The sequence below is a fragment of the Ciconia boyciana genome, chromosome 2 (genome assembly GCF_034638445.1).
Source record: "Ciconia boyciana chromosome 2, ASM3463844v1, whole genome shotgun sequence".
In the NCBI taxonomy this organism is placed as follows: Eukaryota; Metazoa; Chordata; class Aves; order Ciconiiformes; family Ciconiidae; genus Ciconia; species Ciconia boyciana.
In genome coordinates, this window is record NC_132935.1 from 141817200 (window position 1) to 141839390 (window position 22191).

Genomic DNA, 22191 nt, shown 5'->3' on the forward strand with positions numbered 1-22191 from the left:
TCCATTTTTGACAGAACACCAAATATTATGAAAATTAATACCTTTTGCAGTAGGAAGTCTTAAATTATTATTTTCAGTTGATGCTTGCTGAGAAGAAATTACAACACAAGAAACAGCAAAATCTTTTGCATTTACAATTGAGATAAATACTACTAAAGACTGACTATGGAGACACAGAAAATTACTCCCTTTATATGAGCACATATTCTATTCTGCTTCCTTAAATGTCACTGTGGGAATGCTTACCCTATGCTAGTCTGTATTCAAGGACAATTTCAGAACATTTTCTGCCCGGAGTGGTGGTTCTGCTCCTCTAATGCATCCCTTCCTCCATCCACGCTCCCAGTCAAAACAAGCTTCTGCCATACCTGCTAGTACATACCATTCTTCAGACAAATAAAAACATTCCAGTTACCAGCTCTGCAAGGCCATCCACAGGCCATACTGTCCAATACTGGTACACAAATCAGCTTTGTACCTACAAAAAAGTTATAGTGAAGATGCTAAAACACAGTTAATTTTCAGCAGAGTACGTAAGTCAGCTGATCTAAATGCATGCTGGTTTCCAGTAGTTTGATTTGAATGCTAGTGTCTGTATACCTTCTCTTGATTTAAAAATAACATATCTGTGTTTTGCTATTATCTCTATACCAAAAAAAGACACATGGTCCTTCACATGTGGAACATGGTCTGACATACTTAGAGATCTTAAAAAAAAAAACACCTCTATTTCTAATTTTAAGTATTTTTATAGTGGAAAGTGTATCCATCAAAGCTGATGCACTTTACAGAAAGTATTTGATTCCAGTAAAATAACAAAAACATTGAAGAAAAGGTTTTGAGGTCATCAAACATATCATTTTTGACATTTCCAAACCCCAAAATTCAGCTCTTTTCTGTTTCAAATAGCTCCTTGTATATAAGTCAGACTATAATTACAACTTAATGGCTACTTAGAAACAAGGTAGAAAGATCAAGTATTACATAAGGTAACAGTTGTTTGATCCCAACTCATTTTTTTCCTGCCTCTCAGTTCTGGAAAGCCTTATGCATCTCTGCCCCCAAAATGAGAAAAGGGATAAAAAAAATCTCCCTCTTGATGACAAACTCTATTCTGCTTCCTTAAATGTCACTGTGGGAATGCTTACCCTATGCTAGTCTGTATTCAAGGACAATTTAAGAACATTTTCTGCCTGGAGTGGTGGTTCTGCTCCTCTAACCCATCCCTTCCTCCATCCACGCTCCCAGTCAAAACAAGCTTCTGCCACACCTGCTGGACTTCCCCTAGCCTTAAGTTGCCTTTGATTTGGTTCCTTCTGCCTTGCCAAATTATCCAATGAGTTATAATTGCTCTCTGCTTTAACAAGAGTCAGAGCCTATGTGTTTTCTAGCTCATGGCTGGCTAGCAGGCAGGGTAAGCACAGAGCAGATGTTGAAGGAGAAGATGATAGAGGTCAGTGAAAAACCTGCAGTCTACCAGGGACACCAAATCAAAATAAGGCCACATTTATTGCTCTGTCTTCATTAATGGCAGAGGAAATCACTTTCCCCTTAAGTTCTCTCCAGGATCATTCACCGGGTTCTTGCTTTGTTAATAGGTTTATAGATATTACGCAGAGCTGAGTCAGCCATGGTCCCACTGCTGATCTTGAGGATTACTCATGGTTTTTGAGATCAGCAACAGAAGCTTGTCTTATGTATCACTAACTTTTCCTTAGCACATTAAGCAATCAACAGTCACCAATTAGGCCCCAAACCACAGTGCATTCACAGCTATTGTTGATCAGAGCAAATGAAACCAGATCTCTTCAAGGGTAACTCCTTGCTTGCTGAAGGCATGTCTGACTGCATGCGCGCCTCTGCGTGCTTGAATTTTCATGGGGTGTATATTTCTAAGCCACATTTTATTTTTTTATTAACATCTAGTCAAGGATATTAAAGGAAGATTCTCAGCTAAGTGGTAAAAAGAACAGAGGAAGACTTTGGGAAAAGCCAGGTAACAGAATACCCCGAATTAAGCCTCATTAGCAAGCTTTCAGTTGAACTGCTCACCCTATATTCAATATTCACCTTTACTGTTTTTACTGAAATCTTAAGATATGAAGGCACACACAATTAACATATTTCAGTTTAATTAAAGACCGCACACTTGATGCTCAAGCAATCCAGAAAAAACATCTGTTTTGAGGGTCCTCTTTCTTCCCTAGTCACAGACAATTCAGTTTATTTGATAAAAGATAGGACTTAGTAGTTCTGGATTTGATTCTATTTTCCCCTGTGACATTTTAAATGTGCTTTGAACATTATGTGCCTTAGCTTATTGCATCCATAAAACACATACCAGATACTGCCAATAACATTCCACCACCACACTACTTGGACATACTGTAGACATTAATCAGGTTATAAAGCCATAAGCCAACCCTTCAGTTCAGGCTACAACCGAACTTCGTGAGCACTAAAATGTGGGTCTAGATTTTGTATGATTTTTGTTTACTGTAGAGCCAAAACTGACAACAGCTAGTATTCAGCTGAATCTAGTCCAGACTTCAAGCTATGAAATTTGGCAATAACTCATTTGTCCTATACTGTTTTATGCTAGTACAGAGGTAAGCAGTACTCTTAGGGGGAAAAAAAAAGAAGGAAGGGAAAAAAAAGGGGGGAGGGGGGGAAGAGGGGAAAAAAAAGGCTGTGTATGGCTTTCCCCTCAACCCTGAAAACCCCCACCTACAACCAGCTGTATCAGTCCTAGACACTAGGAAATAGTCTGGAGACTAACCACTTAACTTTGCACATATTCCTGTTGCAAAACAAATGCAATCATAGCACAGTCACCAGATAATCACAACGTAGCTACCTATGATACATTGCTATGCAGAACCATTGAGGAAGCCAAACAGAAGTTTGGCAACATAGCAAACTTAGTACTTCCAGCATTACAGAAAATTACTTCTTGTCAGCGCTTCTTCAAGCCTTGCACCTTTCCCCTGCAGAGCTGCTGTTCTAAGCAAATGAGGAACCATGTGGCTCTTTACATCTATTTAATTTACTTGCTGCTAGCTCATAATGACTTGTTAATAGCCCCCACCTTGGAAGTGATTAGCACATTGATTAGAAAGTAAATAAGCTCAGTAATCATAAACATGGACCGTAATACTCAAAGGAAAAGCACAGGCTATTTTATAGATTCATAAAACATACACACACACACACAAATCCCAAACTCCCAACAGCTAGAATATATTTTAATGGTTTCTCATTTGAATTACATGAAAAAACATTTTTTCCTTTAAAGATAAAAATCAGCTCCTATTCCCACCTGGTATTTCTACAACATTTTAGATCTACAGGAGGATGTTTCTATAATAGTATCATCCATTTAGAGTCAGTCATTTGACAGAGAACAAAAGCACTATCTCTAAAAGGTTTTCCAATAGCTTTTCTTCTCTGTTTCTGAAACTTAAAGACATCTGTTCTGAAAATGAAGGCTACCCATATGGTAGCCTAAACAGCAGATATTTTTAACATATACCTACTGTAAATAGCCATGAAGAATGATTTTTAGTAGCTATTTTCCCTATTTTTTCTTCACATATGGCATACATTCAGAACTTCTCTTACCCAGAGATACAAACATTTATCAGAGAAAAAATCCTTCTGAGTCAGACTTGACTTAAAATTTATTATCTGCCAACGAATTTTTGGAGTGTTCAAGATCATAATATAGAAAGCTGTCAAATATGAAATAAATTATTTGGTTAGAAGGAAGTGGAAAGAACTGGAAAATGGGCAGATTCAGCCAAATTAGTGAAACATTACTCTCCTTCAGTATCTGACAGAAATATGTATTAATTTTGTGGAGTATAATATTTCTGACTTTGTGAGAGGATCTATTGTCCACGATTCTAATTAGGAATTGTTTTTTTCATTAAAACTTTGGGTTATCATTATGCATACACTTCATAGCATCTATTTTTTAACAAAAAGGAGCTCTCAAGCCCTTAGACATTCAAGATAGAAAGCCCAATTTTTTATCACAGTGAATTATTGGTATATACCCCAAATTGGAATGAGGTCTATATATGAGGGGACTTCTACATCTAGGGGACTTCTTCAGTATGGCTAAGATTTCACCCATCTAGCAACTCAGTCATTCATTGCTGAAATCTGCTGTCTCCATAACCATTGCTCCAGATTTTTTATTCAGCTCATTGAAAGTCAGAATACCAAAAATGATGCCTACAGCCCACAAACAAAAACTTTGTACATATTAGCAAGAATTGCTTAGAACAAAGTGGGAGGAAGGAATCTTTTTGCAAGCTCATATTAGCTAAAATTTTCAAACTACTGAAGAAGCAATGATATTTTAGTAAAGAAATCAGAGTTACCGGTAAACATCTCCAGAAATCACTCCAAGGCAAAAAAAATAAAAGGAGGAATAAAAATCAGTAATTAAATGAGATTTGCTATAAAAGGTATGAGTGGCAATATGAGATTAAGTATTCCATACAGCAATCAACAGAACTAGCCAGCTCAGGGTATCGGCTGCTAGTCACCAGCATAAATAGGAAAGCAAGTATGAAACATTAAAAAAAAAAATCCCATTGTGGAACAACAGTAACAAGAGACTATCAAATAACTTAGCTCACTCTGCGGCTGCACTGAAGGAAGGAAGAACACAATTCATTATTCAGTGTCCATTCTGTCATTCAGAAGTCAGGATCTTGCAGGCCTTAGTATGTGTATCAGTCACCAAAGCACACACACACATGTGCTAACTCACGTACAGGTCCTGCATACAAATCTCACAGCCCATAACCAGATGTGATTTTTTCCTCCATTTTTGTCATGGCTGTTGACCAATGGAGAATAAATGATGGTGAGGCACAAGAAGTTCAGTTGCGTTAGAGTTAACCTCCTGAAGCTTGAAAAAGTATGAGAAAATTTATTGATGCTGGCCACAGCAGTGCTGACTTGTTCAAAGTAGATTTGGAAAAAGGGTCCAGAACTGCAAAGCCAGGCCAGTGAAATTTATACCAGACATATTATCCCAGCCACATTTTTCTCTGCTTTTATTTGACAAGAGCTCTCACTTGTTGGATCTTATTAAAAAAAAAAAAAAAGCCACTTATTTATAAGAAAGAAGCACTACTTCTCATTGGTCTACATCCTTTGTGCACAGCCCAGGCAGGGCTGCGTATCTGCGTGCACCAAAAGTCTTACGTATCTGATCTCTAAATTGAAAGATGCTGAGTTGGTTGGCCTTGTCCAAGCAGAAACGCTTCTGGGTATGTGTAGGAAGACTTAAGAGTCTGGAGGACTGAGGGGCTTATGAGTTTAGGTGTGTGCATTATGAGACAGCAGCTGTGGAGAGGTTCTTAGGATTGCAGTTTGGGATTTGAAGGCTAAATGTTGCCTAAAGCCCTCTTTCAGAGATACACATACGTTTTTTTTTACAATGCCCCTAATTAAAGTTTAAGTTTTTTATTTTCCACCCACAAAGCAGAGATACCAGTGTTTCTTGCATCACTCAGACACTGTGAATGAAAAACGTTAAGGACTGCACGATGATCCAGACACAGCTGCAAGTACGGAAGGCCTGTGCAAGTATTGAAGATGAACCGATTCACCCCATAGCAGCTCCAGCCTTCCAAGAATCTGAAGATTTGAACACTCATTTAATGTGTGATAATATATAAACAATCCTGTGCGAATGAACTCAATGATCGCTCTGAACAGACATTTAACACTTTACAAAATATTTGAAAGAGGCCTCCAAAGTGGTGAACCCTAGAGAAATAAGACATAAATTACATTTTCTGTTGAGAAAAGCAGTGTCCTTTCTGACAAAATAATTCCTAAACACTTATTTAGATATTCAAATATATATGAAATACATATTTTCTTCTGGATTGCCTCAGGACAGATTAATAGCCCTTGCCTGTGGAAGAGTGACACTAAAAAGCATAATGCACTGGTTCTGTAAACTACAGGAGAGAGATTTGCAGCCCGGGCCTTAAGCAGAAACAAGTAATAAACTAGCTATGACTCCTGAATCTACAGGACAGACACTGAACAGACATTTAAAAGCCAGACAATGGAAATGAACACAGAAAACCAATATTTAGCTGACTCTAATAATGCATCTATTCATCTCTCTGATATGTACAATAGTAAGATATTAAATGTTAACAGAGAAAATAATATCTTTGCTTTTTGATCAAGTAGCAGTAAAAAAATCTTTATTCAGCGTAGGTGCGGAGACTAACTTTTTCTTTCCTCTGTCTAGGGTACTTCTTCCATCTAGATTTCTAATTACTTCTGTCTGCAGTTTTTTAGCACTCTGTAGTACTTTTGTAGTTCCACATCCTTGCAACTGACCAGTTTGGATTTGTCTCCATAGGCAAATATATCTTCTTTGAGGTGCTCATTTTCATTAAACACAATTATTATTGCCTCATTCTTATGGAATACTGCCCTCAAAGAGATTTTTCATAATTTTTGTTAATTCTCTCTTAATCATTTATAAAACTACAGCAGAATATTAGTAATAGATTCTAATTACTACTTATGCAACTACCAGTTTGGGTTTTTTTCCTCTCTTTAAATGTAATTGCAAAACTAAATTATATCCGTTAGTTTGTTGTGAGTGACCTGACAATAGCCTCAGAAATACTTTCAAATTGCTGGACATAAAGCCATGCATATGCCGGCTTGCATACTGCTGAATGTAAAGGGCACGGGTACGGGAATATAAGCCGCCCTATTATTCTGTGCACAGAAATTGCTCCCAGAGCCTCCTTTGAGGTAACTGTGAAGTTGTTGTTGCACTCCATTGCTGATGCTGGGTCCAGTAGTGCTATCTTCTACTTTCTGTAAGTCAGACTGCAGCACCTAGCTATCAATTTCTAATTGTGTGTGATAGTACAAGGGAACACAGCATTATACTTGTGCAAATTCAAAGACCTGCATACTCATAACGTACTGAGAATGTAGCCCTTACTGAATGCGATTAGATGGTCAGTGCCAACGCAACCACTGGATACTCCACCTCACCCCTTGATCTTTGGTCTGGGGTAGTGCATCAGTTCTGCCAGCTTATTTAATAGGAGGCACATGAAAAAATGTGATTGTTAGTTTTCAGCATGTCTTCCACTCCTAACAATTCCACTGACCACATGGATCTTTGTAGTTAGCAAACGGCAACTGAACAATTGTTTACATGAGGTATAAAAAGACACATCCCTGCTAGGATACTATACACACAGTATAAAAGGTCCAAATCTGTCAACTGAAAGAAAAGGTATTCTAATTTTGTGCTATATAACAAATGAACAGCCTAACAATCTGATTTTCCCTATTAATGTGCCATTATTCAATGATAAACCCAACTGACATAGTTTAATAAAAGCATAAAATAGAATTAACTATGTATGATAGAATTGTATATTAAGGGTTATTTACTTATTCACTTCAAAGAAATCCTCTGCCCTAAAATCAGTGTTATTTCCTGATGCTATAAGAAATTGCTGCTAAATAAGCTTTTCATTTGCAGATTTGTCCGGTGTAATAGATGTGTGCAAACTTTTTATTTGTAACCATATTGACTAATATATACTCAGTACTAAAAAAGCTGCTTGGTATCTCAGATTAAGCTTTTTGTAAAAGACAGGGAAAGCATCCAGCAGAAACCAGGTGATAAGTGGAGTGTTTGAAATGAAGCAGTGAATGCTGTCAGCAAACTGTTGAGTCTTTGAGAAGGAGGCTGGACTGGAAATATAATTTGAAAACTCATAAAGACCCATAACTGCTCATGAAAATCCTCAGCAGATTTCTCCCAGTGACACAAATGAAACACAGTAGGAGGCAAATATTAAACTTAAGACATAACTGGACCATTCCAGTGTCTGCAGGAAAACATGAATCTCAACCTAGACTCTCAGGTAATCCCTCTGTATAGAGAGCGGTGTAATCACTGAATATTTCACAGCTCTGAAGTAGTCAAAATTGTCTTGGGGGCTTTATCAAAAACGCTAAGCCTGCTTCAGATTATTTTTAAGAAACAATGAGAGATACGCGGTAATCGATTCACAGTCTCCATCCTTGGAGATACTCAAAAGCCATCTGGACATTGTCCTGGGCAGCCTGCTGGTGGTGACTCAGCTTGAGCAGGGAGTTGGACCAGTTGACCTCCGGAGGTGCCTTCCAACTCAACCCTTCTGCGATTCTGTGAATAATTTCTCTAAGGAACTTAAAAGTTCAAGCTTAAAAGTTCACTTTTATCAGCTCCACAAAACAGTCTATTTTTTCAGATTCATAGAGGCGAGCACAAAGGGAATTAAATGGCCATCGCACTGAAGCCATAGTAGCTATTTCATTAAGGCCCTAACTTCTATTTAAACTGTCAAGTAAAGCCATCTAATTCTGACTGTCAAGTCTCAACTAACTTAATCCATGCTGCTAAGTAAGTTGTGGTATTGAATGTCCTTTCCACTAAGAGTTGTACCTTGTCTAGTTTACATGGGTATAGCTTCAGTTTCCAATCTGCTCTTTGCCACATCTGCCTACCAATTTCTAAAATCTTTTCCCAGAAAGTAAATGTAGACCACAGTCTGAAACACAGCTGGCACATCCCCTGCTACACTGGAATGATTTCACCGTAGTTGAAATCGTAAGTTTTTTCTGGTCTCCAGCAATGTAGAACAGGATAGCCATTGCTATAAAACATGAAACACAAATTAAAATGTTACATTTTCTGTGGTCTCAGTTCTGCTCAGGATCATGGCTTGTGTACCAACTGGACTTTTTAAACCTTATATCATTAAATTTTGTGTCTTAGACCACTCAGAAAGGCTCTCTGATTTTGTGGTAATAGTAGAAAATAAAATATGATGATCTCATCTTCAAAAATTTAACAAATGGGTTTGTATGTTAAAACAAAAATCGGAAATATTTCAGTATAATGTGGAGACTGAAATTTTTCCAGACTCTTAGAACTAAAAGTCAATAGTTCAGAGATGGCCTGATTTCCAGGGGAAGAAAAAAATTATTCTGGGAAGAGTAGGTTTGCGCAGAAACTGAGATATCTGATAAAGCTAGGTGCCAAAGCATAAAAAAAAAGAAAAAAAAGGGACTCTTCCTTTCTCCTCTCTTTCCTAAATACCATCTTTCCTCATAGCTGTACACCATACCCTGTGTTAGGACTTTGCCTCCACAAGTCACCCCCTCCCAATACTCCACTCAGAACAGCACACTCATCCTAAGCAGCACAGTCTCTCACGTGGGCTACTTGTGTAGGGTATGTGGTGACTGAGAGGACACGGGACTTTGTAGGCATCATTGGAAACAGTACCTTTAATTATGACCAACCCTGCATATGAAAAAAAAGCTATCTCAGAAGCTTCTAGTGATTATTATAGTTGTGTTATGCTCTGTCAGACCCAGATGTATAAATATTATCCACTGTCTTATTGTCAGTCTTCTAGTTTAGCTGCTTTGCTGGTCCCTCCTGCTGTTTTATCCTTGTTGTTTTGGTTTTTTTTTAACTGAGAGACAAGGCAACAAGATGAAGATTAAAGCAAATAAAATTCCCATGCTTATCACAGTACCTGTATTCCTATTACAGACTATAAATAGCAACTCTGCTTCACACAGCTGTTAGAAGTCAAGATTGACATCACAGAGTGGAGCGTATCACACTGTATCACCCCCACAAGCCTTAATCTACAAGCCTTGTAGATTAAATGTGAAGTTGATTTCCTCTGTGAAGCTGTCAGTCTTTATTTTTACTTTATCAGCAAGTGGTCTGTATTTTAGTTGCATGGATTAGCCCCTTCACCTGGAGAATTTCTAACCAATTCTTCATATTGATTTTTGATACTTAGGGAAATTTTAACATTACAGATAAATTGTGGTACTTGGTGCAATATCTCACTTCATCTGAAAGCTATCAAGCATTCATATAAAGAATGCATCAACATGACATATTTGTAACAGTGAACTGGCAATTTCATTAAAATGCAAAGAATAAAGTTAGAAGAGAAACATATTTGTACAAATAATAATAGCTTATTAAGTGGCACTGGCCTTGCATTTTTTTGGGGAAGCCACTGTAATTGCCAACTTCTAAAATCACCATGGTTTGCTATTTTCATTTATCTTGACAGAAACTGTAATTCATTTAACAAAAGGCTATCAGCATTTTTGAATTAATAAATTTAAAAGAATCAGTAAAACCCTCAAAAAAGCATCTAGGACAGGGTCCCTATTTTTTACAGAAGAAAAATATGGCTGTTAGAATTGAGGAAGGTGTATTTTTTTAATCTATACTATTACATATGTACAAGCTAAAACCTAACACCTGAATCTGTTTCACATCAGACAGCTTTCTGGTTCTCTTTCAGCTATTCATTCTGATTTCAGGATGGAATTCTGCCTTCTTTAAGGTCAATACTGACACTCCCCTTAATACCTCTTGGGTCAGAAATTCCACCTGAGTTGTATGAACACAGGCAAAATAAAGACTGTCCAAGGAGCAGCAATTGCAGATTTTACTGAGTTAAACCTACTAAAGACATTGAGTAATAATGTCTCACATGACAGTATGTGAGACATTAATAATCAATGACTAAAGCAAATTCAGAGCAGGAGCTCATGATGGGTCTTTAATATAATGGATAAAATACCAAATATTAGCAAATGTTTGGGACTTGTGAAGGAAGGAAAAAGATTTCTATTTCTTTTTGTCAGGCTGCCAGCTCTCAAATAATTCAAAGTGAATGGTTTCAAGGATTCTTATATTTCTTTCCAAGCCTTTTTAAGAGCCAGCTACCAGTAAGGAGTGTGAAACATTAATCTCTTAATTTTAAATCTATTTCCATTTGTAGTAGGGGTTTTCCAGGTGGTCAGCATATATATAAAATTATGCTTCTTTTTACATGAGAAGAAACACTCTGAGAATGAAAAAATACTTTTACAAGGGAAAGGGGTGAGCGGGAGAGATGTCCTCCAGCTACCCTAGCACATCTGAAAACGTTAGCTAGGTGTCCTTTTCCCCCTCTGGTGGAACTCAGTTGATTCTCCAAGTGACGCTTTTCCATTCAGGTGGAGTCCAATGATGCTTCCCAACACCACTGAGTTAATTCCATCATTCCTTATACTTCTCATCTCGCACACTGTGGTTCAGGTTAATTTGCATAAACAATTTCCATTTTCAGGACACATTTATAATGTCATTTACATAGCTGACAACTGCATTTCAGTGAAAGATTCATAGCGTGGCTTCTGGTCTCCTGCTAATTGAGGTTAGAAAGGCATTACTGATGTAAAAATAATAATGATATCCTGCAACTCAGTACAAACCTACTAATAATTCAGCTCTGGAAAGAAAACAATCTTCTCATATTCTCTTCTTACATGTCATTTAAAATCCTCATTAGTATTCCATGAAAGAAAATCTTATCCATCAGTGTGTTATGGTCTCCCAGTAAGAGTTTCAATTGTTTTGCTGATTGTTCACAGTATATGTAAACAATTTTATTTGACTTTAAGTTTATATTCTCCAGAGTTTTAGGAAAAATAAGCTCTTAAAAGATTGAAGATGCACAGTTGGGCTACTTTTAAAATCTTGGCTAGAATTTATTGCTATCAAAGTTCACATGGGTTATTCCTGAAGACCAGTTTTATACAATACAGTTCACTGAAGAACCTTAAAGTTAAGCTGTAACAACTCATCTAATTAACCTCTTAGTTAATAGGTTGTAAAAGTTAACCACAAAGGATCATACTCTCATTTTCAGGTGCCTATAATATTCACATCCCTTATGCCATGTGTGAGCGTCCAGCAAGGATTCAATGTCTTTTGAGAATTCTGCCAGGTAGGGACGGTTGAATATCTCAGCGCCCTTAGCACACCTCCTACACAGCATAACCGCCTTGCTTTTGTAATTGTATTGATCATACACAAGGCTTTAAGTTACTTCTGCCTCCCCACGTATTTCCTTCCAGCCTAAGGAGGTCTCTCTCCCTTTTTTCCCTCACTTCCCCAGCAGAGGAGTCTTGCCCAGCTATTGGGAGGATATCTGTCTCACAGTCACACTGCCTTCAGTCCCCTGAATCCATTTGAACACAAGCACTAGCTAATTGCTATCGAATTTGAGAAGGGTTATGGCCTTAAAGATGTTAAATTCCCACAAGTATCCTGAAAACACCTGACTAGTAAAAAAACCCCCAATAACACGCCAGTGGGGGGAAAGCTGTTATGCAAGTTCTTAAGCTTTTTAGGCACCAGAGAGAAAAACAGAGGAGAAAGATTTCATTACCTTCATTGCTCATGGTAAAGCTTGGAGCTGACTACACCCCAGGCAGCTCTCAAGGTCCCTCCCTTTCTTCCCTCTCTGCTCCTGGTTTCCCTCGGGACCAGCACCAAGGCTGCTGTCTGACTTGGCCAACAGAGGGGACAGTGGGTGCGCTCCTCTTGGGCACCGTGCTTCATTCTGGGCACCTGAGGAGCAGCAGCTGTGAATTGCCCAGGCTGATGCTGGAGACCTTCAGCCCGAGACAGCAGTGAAACGTGCACCTCTTCTGCCTCCAATTCTCCACCCATAGAAATCCCCGCACCTGCTGGCATGCTGGGGTGCAGGAATCCTTCTGAATGTTACCGGCTGCTTCATTCCCCGCTGGAAGTCCAGCCGCTCAGGGCCATAAGGGAGAGATGAATTTCCCCTTTCTGACAATCACTGTGTTTGGGGGATGCAGGGAAGGTCAGGAGAAAGCTTTGACAAAATCAATTGGTAGAATACAATACAGCACATCTGCCTATTTTTAACCCAAACTATCTTTGTCTAAATTTTAAAAAGTTCTTATTATGAATCTGTTAAAGGGTGACAGGTATCAAATATTCCTTGATAATTCTTAAAATAGACCTTTGCTCCATAAATTATGCGATTCCTAGAATAGATTCTCATTACCAGCAGTGTAAGTGCATACACAGAACTTGTATTTAGTCCATAATAAATCATGACCTTGAACAGCCTCACATGAAAGCTCTTTATATATAGCTGTTTGGTGATATGGATGAACATGATTTTGCAAATTTGTCTGCACATTTTGTATTTTTTCATAAAACTGGAAAATCCAGTGCAGTACCATCAAAACATACAGCTTCTTTTACCAAGATGTACATTATTTCTAACAAAAAGGCTTTCCACTTTATTCTAAAAACTTACATATATTAATATATTTTATATATTAATATATTTTATTAAGTTTGTGCTCCTATTTAGCAACTTTGTTGCTAAAATGTGGCAGGAAATGTAATACTGACAGTAATGTAATAGATACTACAGGAGTCGTAAGGGTCAAAGGTATCTGGGAGAGGTGTCATGCCTTTGTATATAACTTACAAGATGGACCATAGCATCTGACTCTATTGTAATGCAAAAAATGATCATTCCTCTCCCACTGACTCTGAGGGAGGAATCATGTCTTCCTATATAATCTACATGATGGATCAGGTCATTTGATTCTACTGTAATGCAAATAGTGGACATTCTTCTTCCACTGACTTTGAATAATACTTTTCTTTCCTAAACCACATTTCAAGGTGTTAGAGCATATTAGTAAAAATGATTAAATAAGCCTCTTAACACCCTTGGCAAGAAATTAACGTTTTAGTGACAGGGAAACAGAGGAACAGAGATGTTAAAGATTTGGCTCCATCCCAGAATTTATTTTGCAAGTTTAGAATCCAATTATTCTCACTCTCCATCCTGCATATCACTTTCTAGCCACACTTTCTGAGCCAGCATCTGCACTGTGTGCTGCAGGAGAGACGAGGAAATACTGCCCTTTCTCCAGGGAGTACCATGTGAGCCTACACTGAATCTCACCTCTCACGTGCCACCATGTTAGGAGGCAGAAATCTAGAATTAGAGCTAGACCTGCTCTCCTGGCAGGTCACCAAGATTTTTCCCTGGGACTTGGCTCAGGTTCTTTTGTGTTTCCTATGATTCATAAAGATCATGAGTCAGATCTGAGAGTGGTAGTCCAGTGTCACGTGCACAAGCATGTTGAACTTGCATACGCACAGCACATGCTGGATATGTTAGAGTTACATCAGATCAACTGCACGCCAGCAGTGGCTCCAGTGCCTCTCCAGTCTGAGCTTTGGCACAGGACGAGCTGATCTGGATGTGCCAAGGAAATGCCAGGCACGAGAGCCAGGTGCCTCAGACCTACCTTATTTGCTGTCTGGTTTTGCTGTCCTTTACAGACTCCTTTCTATTATTAATTTCTTAAGAACTGTAATCTCTGGGAAAAGCCTGAAGCAATATGCAGTCAGTCACATTGTAGTTGGTCCCGATTTGTCCAGATAGAGAAAACTGCATTTCCTAAAACAGAATCATGTGGCCAGAATCATCCCTACCTTTACTGTAGTCAGTGCTGATCCATGAAGGAAGAATGTGGTCTAAAGTTTATACCACTGACTCCACTGCTGGTCCACACTGTTCAGCAGGAAGCCGTCAGAGGAACTCTTGAAACCAGATCCATGACCATGTATCCTGTCAGGAAACAGGGATGCTGACTGGGGCACTAGGAGAATACTTCATTTAGTAATTACTAAAGCATAGCCTTTAAATATATATGGAATGCATAACTTAAAAGACAGTCTTATCGAGTAACAGTTTTTATTTTTAATAAATTAGGTTATCCTAGTAATCTCACTTAAAGAAAAATATTCTTTATAAATGAAGATTCATGAATATGAAATTCAGATATGCTAACTGTCTACATTTTCTTTTACATCAGTGGGGTATATGGACACTCAGCATTGCTGTAGTAAACTAACATTTGCATTTTAACTTTATGAGTTTCCAACTAAAGTATAATTAATTAGAATGATCATGTAGCATATGGATTCAACTTGGGAGCATCACTCTGAGTAGAGTTTTCTGGTGTATAGTGTCCTCTCCGTCCTTCCTGAATCCTTCTGGGGAAAGTTACTCTCTAGAAACCATCAACCTGACCCCTTCCTCTCATTCAGGGTCTCAGGAAACAGATTTGGATAACAGGGTTCAGCTGAATAATTGGATTTCCTGTGTAAAAGGATTCAAAAATACTAACCCATCTTTACTCAGCTATGTAGAACTAAAGATGGCAATTATTCAAGGAGATGGTGGTAATCTGAGCAGCAGGGATATAAAATGGTGTTTTCTAGGATGGATAAACTGAATAAGGCTCCCATAGCAAAGCATAAAAGGGAAGGAAAATGCATTGGATAAGATAGCTGCTTAATTTGTCACAAGTCAAACAGCGGGGTATAGAGTTCCAGCAGGCCAAGGCCAGCACTCAGAGATAAAAGACATAAGAGCAGTCTGGCAGACTTTGAGCTGTAAGCCAGGATCCAATCCACAACAAAGCGCTAGCTGGTGGACCTTGAACCAAGGAACAACCCACCACTGGACATGGGCTGGTGGACCTCAAGACATCCACAAGAGATTGCAGGTTTGGTGGACTTGAACTGGAGCTAAATGGGGTAGAAACCTTTTTATCCTGTAGGCGGTTCTCTAGACCTTTTGCCTAACATGATCCCTAAAGGGACAGAGGATTCTGGTTATTGTCCAATTATCGGTTTTACAAGTATGGCCTGTATCCATACAGTAGATGTTTGTATATGGTGGCATAAAAGTGTAGACTGTCATTTAATTCTAACTCATATATCATGTCCTTTTTGACCATACAAGTGACAATGACTTTTCATGTTATTTTCAAGTGAAAATTACTTCTGTTGGTGAATGGGCTGTGGGAGACGAAATCTTTCTTCATGGTATACCATAAAACATAACCTAAGTTTGCTTTTATCTACATTTACAGAAAATCATGAAAAGAAGCTACGACTTTTAATTCTGAAATATAATGATCCCTTCTACACTAATGATCCTTTCCACACTGTAATTACTTCAGTCTTCGATCCTATGCCATAAAAATTGATGAAATTTTGATACTGACTTCATTAAAAGCTAGATAAGGTGCTCAGATTTTCAGTAAGTTAAAAGACCTTTTTCTTAGAAGTGCATTGATGCATCTTTATGGAGAACAATGTTACACTTTCTTCCCAGTTGCTACACTGCATCTGGCAAATAATACGAATAGACATTAAATATATATTCTTGTGGCATAATGTAGTGCTATGCAGAAACACACAAGTAACCTCTGAATGAGCCACCACAGTACAGGAAGCCACGACGTCCCATTGGCACCATGCTCCATCCAGTACAGGTAATTAGCCCTGCTGCTGCAGTCCATGGAACGGCCTAAGAAAATGGTCTTTATAAAGGTGCTTTGAATGGGTAATTTATTTGTAATGGTCTTCCTGGAAAACAGGGGACTTGCAAGAGCTTTTGCAGATTTATGTTCAGGCATTAGCTTCTCTACTTAGTCATCAAACAAATTGTTTTGCACATGATTTGTTGACCTATGAGAAAACTAAAGAGCATTAAAGAAGTACATGATGTTTTTATTTTTTTTTTAAATAACTCTCCCGTGGCCAAGCACAAAGCTAGCACAAAGCTAGCTCCAGCATCCAGGAACCTTGATTCACATTCTCAGTTTTACCTTGCTGGACAAGGAAACAAGGATGATGTCTACCCCATTTGTCTTGAGAAATGTGCTGTAGGAAAATGCTCTGCCTAGATATAGGTCTGCAAAATAGCTCTCCCCTCACTGAAATTCATTGTGCTTAAAGTCTCTGTTTTTATTGAATTATCTATTTTGACTGGTGAAAGCCTTTCCCACATGTCTGAAAAGTCAAAATAAACAGAACACAAATCATCAAATTACTGTTTAATTGCATCTTATGAAGCATTGGAACTGTATGCTCCATTCATCCCATACATTTGTTTTACTGAAATGAAAAATTACTTTGACTTCCACTTTTTATTTTAAATGTATTAGTCCCCTCTTTAGACATTACAGTTATTAATGCTCAGGCTGCTGCAGTGGCTCTGAATTCTTATCACTCATTCAGCTGATATTATTACCCAGTCAAAGCTGACATCAGAAATGGTACCTTAATATTAGAGAATGAAATCATGACTGGAATTATTCATAGATTACACAGCATACGCTATTTGGAAGACAAAGAATCAGCAGAGCTGTTTTTTTAATAAAAATGTATAGGCTGATCCAAAGTCAATACAAAAATTCTCCATGACTTCAGTAAATTTTGATTCTAGCCCTACGTAATGAAATTTAGGAGGGAGACCAGCAGTTTTGTCCATAGCCTGCCTTCTCTATTTTGATGTAATTTAACAGCACTGACAAGATATCTATAAAAATACAGCAGAGATTTCTGGGTGTGTTCCCTGCAGAATCAAACAAGAGATGGAGCAGCTTACGCTACTAAAAAGTAACTAAAGGAAAGAATAAGCAGAATCACAGTACTTAACAACAACAATTAAGTAAATAATCATTATATTTAAATTATATTATCCATGAGCTAATATAAAGCTCAATACTTCCCAAACATAGCTTATATCAAAGTGAGGAGAAAGATGCCTTCACTGTTAATAAATTTTAAAAAGTGTTGTAAAGGTGAAGAAGACTGTACTTTCTTACTAGATACTTTCTGCTGATGCAACCATACATACTGTTTGCTGCTGACGCGTGTCTGACCAACCAAGCTTCCTGAGGCCTCCCTCGGGATAACATTCACTATGACTGGAAAAACTGAGATGAAATCAGGAACTGAATCCTGAAAACTGAAATCAGGAACAAGAAAATAACAGGGAATCATCACAGCCACAACTTTATATATATATACACACTGTAAATTTTGTTGTAAGCATATTTACTGAGTTGTAAAATCTTATGATGAGTTTACATGATTTTTCAACCTGTAATCATATACACATGCAAAGCTACAAGATAGGAAGTCTTTATAGGTACAAAGTGTTAATGATCCTTTGAGACTGTGTACGGAAAGGCCTAGGATGACTAGGCATGGATGAGTACAATTGCATATGTTCAAGGAAGCTCCCCTGATTCCCAGCAACACGGTTTTATCAAAGACAACAGGAGTTCCCAGAATCTTGTCCAAGTATATTCTTGGTTATCTTCTAAAAACAATAAAAGGCTATTTCGGCAGATACTTGATAAGGATGTTATTAAAAGAACATCATAAAAAAATGAACATAGTTTGAATACACAATGAGATGAGACAACTCCAAACCTTATCCCAGAAAGAAGTTGCCATCTATGATGGAAGTGCATTAAGACCAGAAACAGCCATGGTTCTCTTTGACAGTATTTAATGAAGTTGTGAATCACTGTGATGGGTGAAACTGATAGGTTTGTGGGATTTACATATGTTCTCATCATTAAAGAACTTGAATAATGACTGCACATACTACTCCACTTGTGACTTGCATCATTAATTCTTTGCTTGACAGTCTAGGTGGCAGCGACCAGCAGCTGTGATCAGCCCCCTTCAGCCATTTAGAGTCTTACGGAAGGTGTGGTTTTACATGGCATGTTCTGTTTTTCATTATGGCACTATTTGGAGATGACAACCCGGAAGACCAAGGCTGGTGATATCCTAAGTCCAGTGTCAGTTTTGTCAGCTTTCAGAATATGGGAGGAAACACCTGCGTGATCTGAGTTTGTTGGAATAGAAGCACTTTGAGGGCTCTCATTTGCTAAATAGCATTAGAATAAACCAGGATATTAAGTGACAAGGATACTGATGAAAGATGCTGACATTACTTCTTTTTGAAGATACTGAATCCTAATTAAAAATATTCTGGATTAGTTTTATTTAGAAATGTCTCATCAGCTGCTACTTAATTGCACAATGGATCAAGATTTAACTGGCAATTTATTTTTTTTAATAATTGAAGCTTACTGCTTAAGAAAACAGTGATTGAAATATTTGATACTAACATAATATCATGCAATATCAGCTTTTCAGCTCTCTAATGATGCCTGTGACTTGTTAGGCTGTTTTCACAGCCTATAATTGTTGAAAGTAGCAAGTTAATAATGACGGCTGTGAAAAACTGTTTATCAAACATGTAATAACACTGACATTCTGGTTATTTATTTAATAATTCAATGATAATCATGTCATTATTATTATCATGTTAATAAGATTCCTGGGCTTTCAGTTGTGTATTGGAAGTTTGATTATACAGGATTTTTTCAGACAGCCTCCCTGGTTTTTTTTCCTTTTTATTGCTTCTGCAATGGAGTCACGGAGTAATCTACTAATAAAATACATGGGCTGTTTGCTATGTAAATGTATTCATCTAGTTTAATTGGAGACAGTAAAGAGAACCAAAAAATGGTAGCAATGGTAGGACAGTTGGTAGGATATGTGGAACACCCCTTTTATAAAAGAGCTCTTTTTTCTTTTTTTTTTTAAAGAAGGAGTAATTGTTCATTAATATTTGGGGGAAAGGAGACTGACATACACATTGCCTAAGCAGGGTGTCTGACAATGACACATCTATTTAGGCTACTATTAAAAGATTATAAAAACACAGTCAAGACAGATAAGCTTGCAGACTGCATGCTTCTTTATTTTTTTTACATGCTTTTTCTTCCTATATGTTGTCACTGATAAACAAAACATTGATGAGTCAGTCATCTTAAAACCACTTGCTGACTACTTGTTTAGGCTTCCGGGCAGGAAGAACTGCAGATGTTAAGGAACAGCTGCAGCCACACCTGCTAACCATGCACAGCTGGTTTACAAAGCCAGGGAGTCTAGGGCTTGGCCTCCATGTGGGAGAGCTGCCAGGGAACAGGTCAGAAAGCCAACAGGAATATAATTAATCGCATCAACAGAAAAATTGTATTTATTTCACAGACTCATTCTGTGAAATGATTAATATGAATAAAACTGGTCAATGGAAATATAACATAAGCATAGTGAATATGAACGATACCCAGTCAATCTCTATGTCCAACCTCTGTTGTGAGATGGAATCGCGATTTCATTATTGTAATGTCAGGACAACTATAAAATTATATTTTCTACTAGCACTTCCAGTGTATGAAAAAAACATAAATTCAATACGATAAAAAAGGATTTGAAATATAAATCATGTCAGTATCATTTCCACGCTTTGCTGTAAGAAACTTTGAAGAACTAAATGTGCTATTTATAAATTGCATATAGACTCAATATGTTATTTCAAAACATCATAAGCGGATTATAGATATAAACACTATGAGTTGTGAACACCTTACATGTGGCTAATTGGGATTTTATTTTACAGAAAATTTAAGTAAAAATGAAAAATTAGCCCCTTAACAATGAATTATAACTACAATCCTAGTGGGGAGATGCACTTTTTTTACCTAGTTATGTATAAATCCATATTTATTGAGAAATGGAAGAAGAGTCATGGGGGAAAAAAAGGAGGGTGACATACAATATACAACTACTGTAAAGAAAAATCTTTTTATACAGCAATGCCACCAAATGTAGTAATTGTCTTGGATGGTGTATGAAGAAAAAAATGTAAATAAAATTATACATAATAATGAGAAACTCAGCCCAGTTGTTACTAAAAGACATTTTCCTACTGCCTCCTGGAGCCTCGATTTTACTCTCTGGTTATTTAGTTACTGCATAGACTGTCACCCTAACCCTCCTTCAAAAACTGTTTGATGAGGATATTGCTCCTAACAGAGCCCTAGTTCAAATCTGAAGCACTCATGAAGAAGGTTTTCTCAGAATCTGTTCATTTTCTGTAAATTTTACAACATCTGAATTTTGCTGTTTTAAGCATGTAATCCTTTAAGAGACCTCTTTGTCCTGGCAAGGTAAGGAATGGGCGCACCTGTGAACTTCAGATGGTTTTAGCACGAACAGCATCTTTAATCTGGTAATGGTACTTTTCCCTTCTTTGAAACAACTGATGTATTTCCCTGAAGTGATGTAAATCAAGTCTCAAGTCATCAGTGATGGCAGCCTGCAAACTCCTGTAAGAATTGCCGAGTTCCAGACAAAATCCCATTAAGATTAGCTTCACACTGCGTAGCATATGGGTGACAGTTCTGCAGTTCATTTCTTCTCTTTGGCCTTCTCTTCTGTTTTGTATGTGCAACTAATGCCTTAGTTGAAATTTTGGATAAAGCGCTTAAATTATAAAATATTAAATAAACTAAAGGGCCAGTTTCTACATTATACTCATTTTGCTCTTTATAATGCTGTTTGAGAAGTAGGCATCCAGATGCGACTGAGAAATAAATAAAGGAACAACAGCTTCTCAATGTCTGTCCTAAAGATGGGCTGATACAAGGCTAATGTCTCAACTGAACTTTGACAAGTGGAGAGAAAAGAAGCGCTGCAATTATTTGTGGTTTTATGCACTGCAAAAAGATACATGGGGTGTCTTACAGCAATTACAGGATGTCAGCAGGAGGGCATAGGCCTCCTTAATGACAGAAGTTATCTTATTCTTCCTTCTACAACTTCACCTGCCTAGATGACGACTCCTGTTATACTGCAGGCTCATTGAAGTAGGGGCTTTGGTCTGCATTTATACAGCTTGTACGATACATGTGGGTCTCGGTCCAATACTGCGTGTCTTAGTTCCTACCAGAACACAAATACCAAAGCAATTAATGATATGGCAGCATGTTGTAACTGGAAAAGCCAATGCAGCTTCTTTAGTCCAGTGGATGCCACACCTGAAATAGCAAACTCTGAATGGACTCCATGATGTTGTTTTCTTTATGCTGGAGTACTGATAAATCGTACTGGGAAATAAATTCAATCCACTGGTATACAGAGTGAGTCACATCTTTAATAAAAGCAGGTAAAACCCATTTCTGATAAAGCATTGCAAGGGGTTAAAGAATAAAGGAGAAATTATCTTTGCAAATGAAATTTAAATCATTCACAGATCTGAAGAGTCAATAATAATGAAATCTGCAGGTTTCCAGTTCAAGTTGCTGTATGCTGCAGTACTGTGCCTGCTGCTCCCAAATAAATGGGGGCGGGGGAAAGGTGGTAAATCTCCACTCAGCACTGAATTTTAATGTTTTGACTGCCTGTTACAAGACAACCACTGAGAATCTTCCCTTTCCAAATAAAATGATAATGTACTGATGGCCTCCTGAAAGGAAGGCAGAGATTTTTTTTTTCCTTTCAGGATCAATTCTTAAAAGTTTAATGCAAGC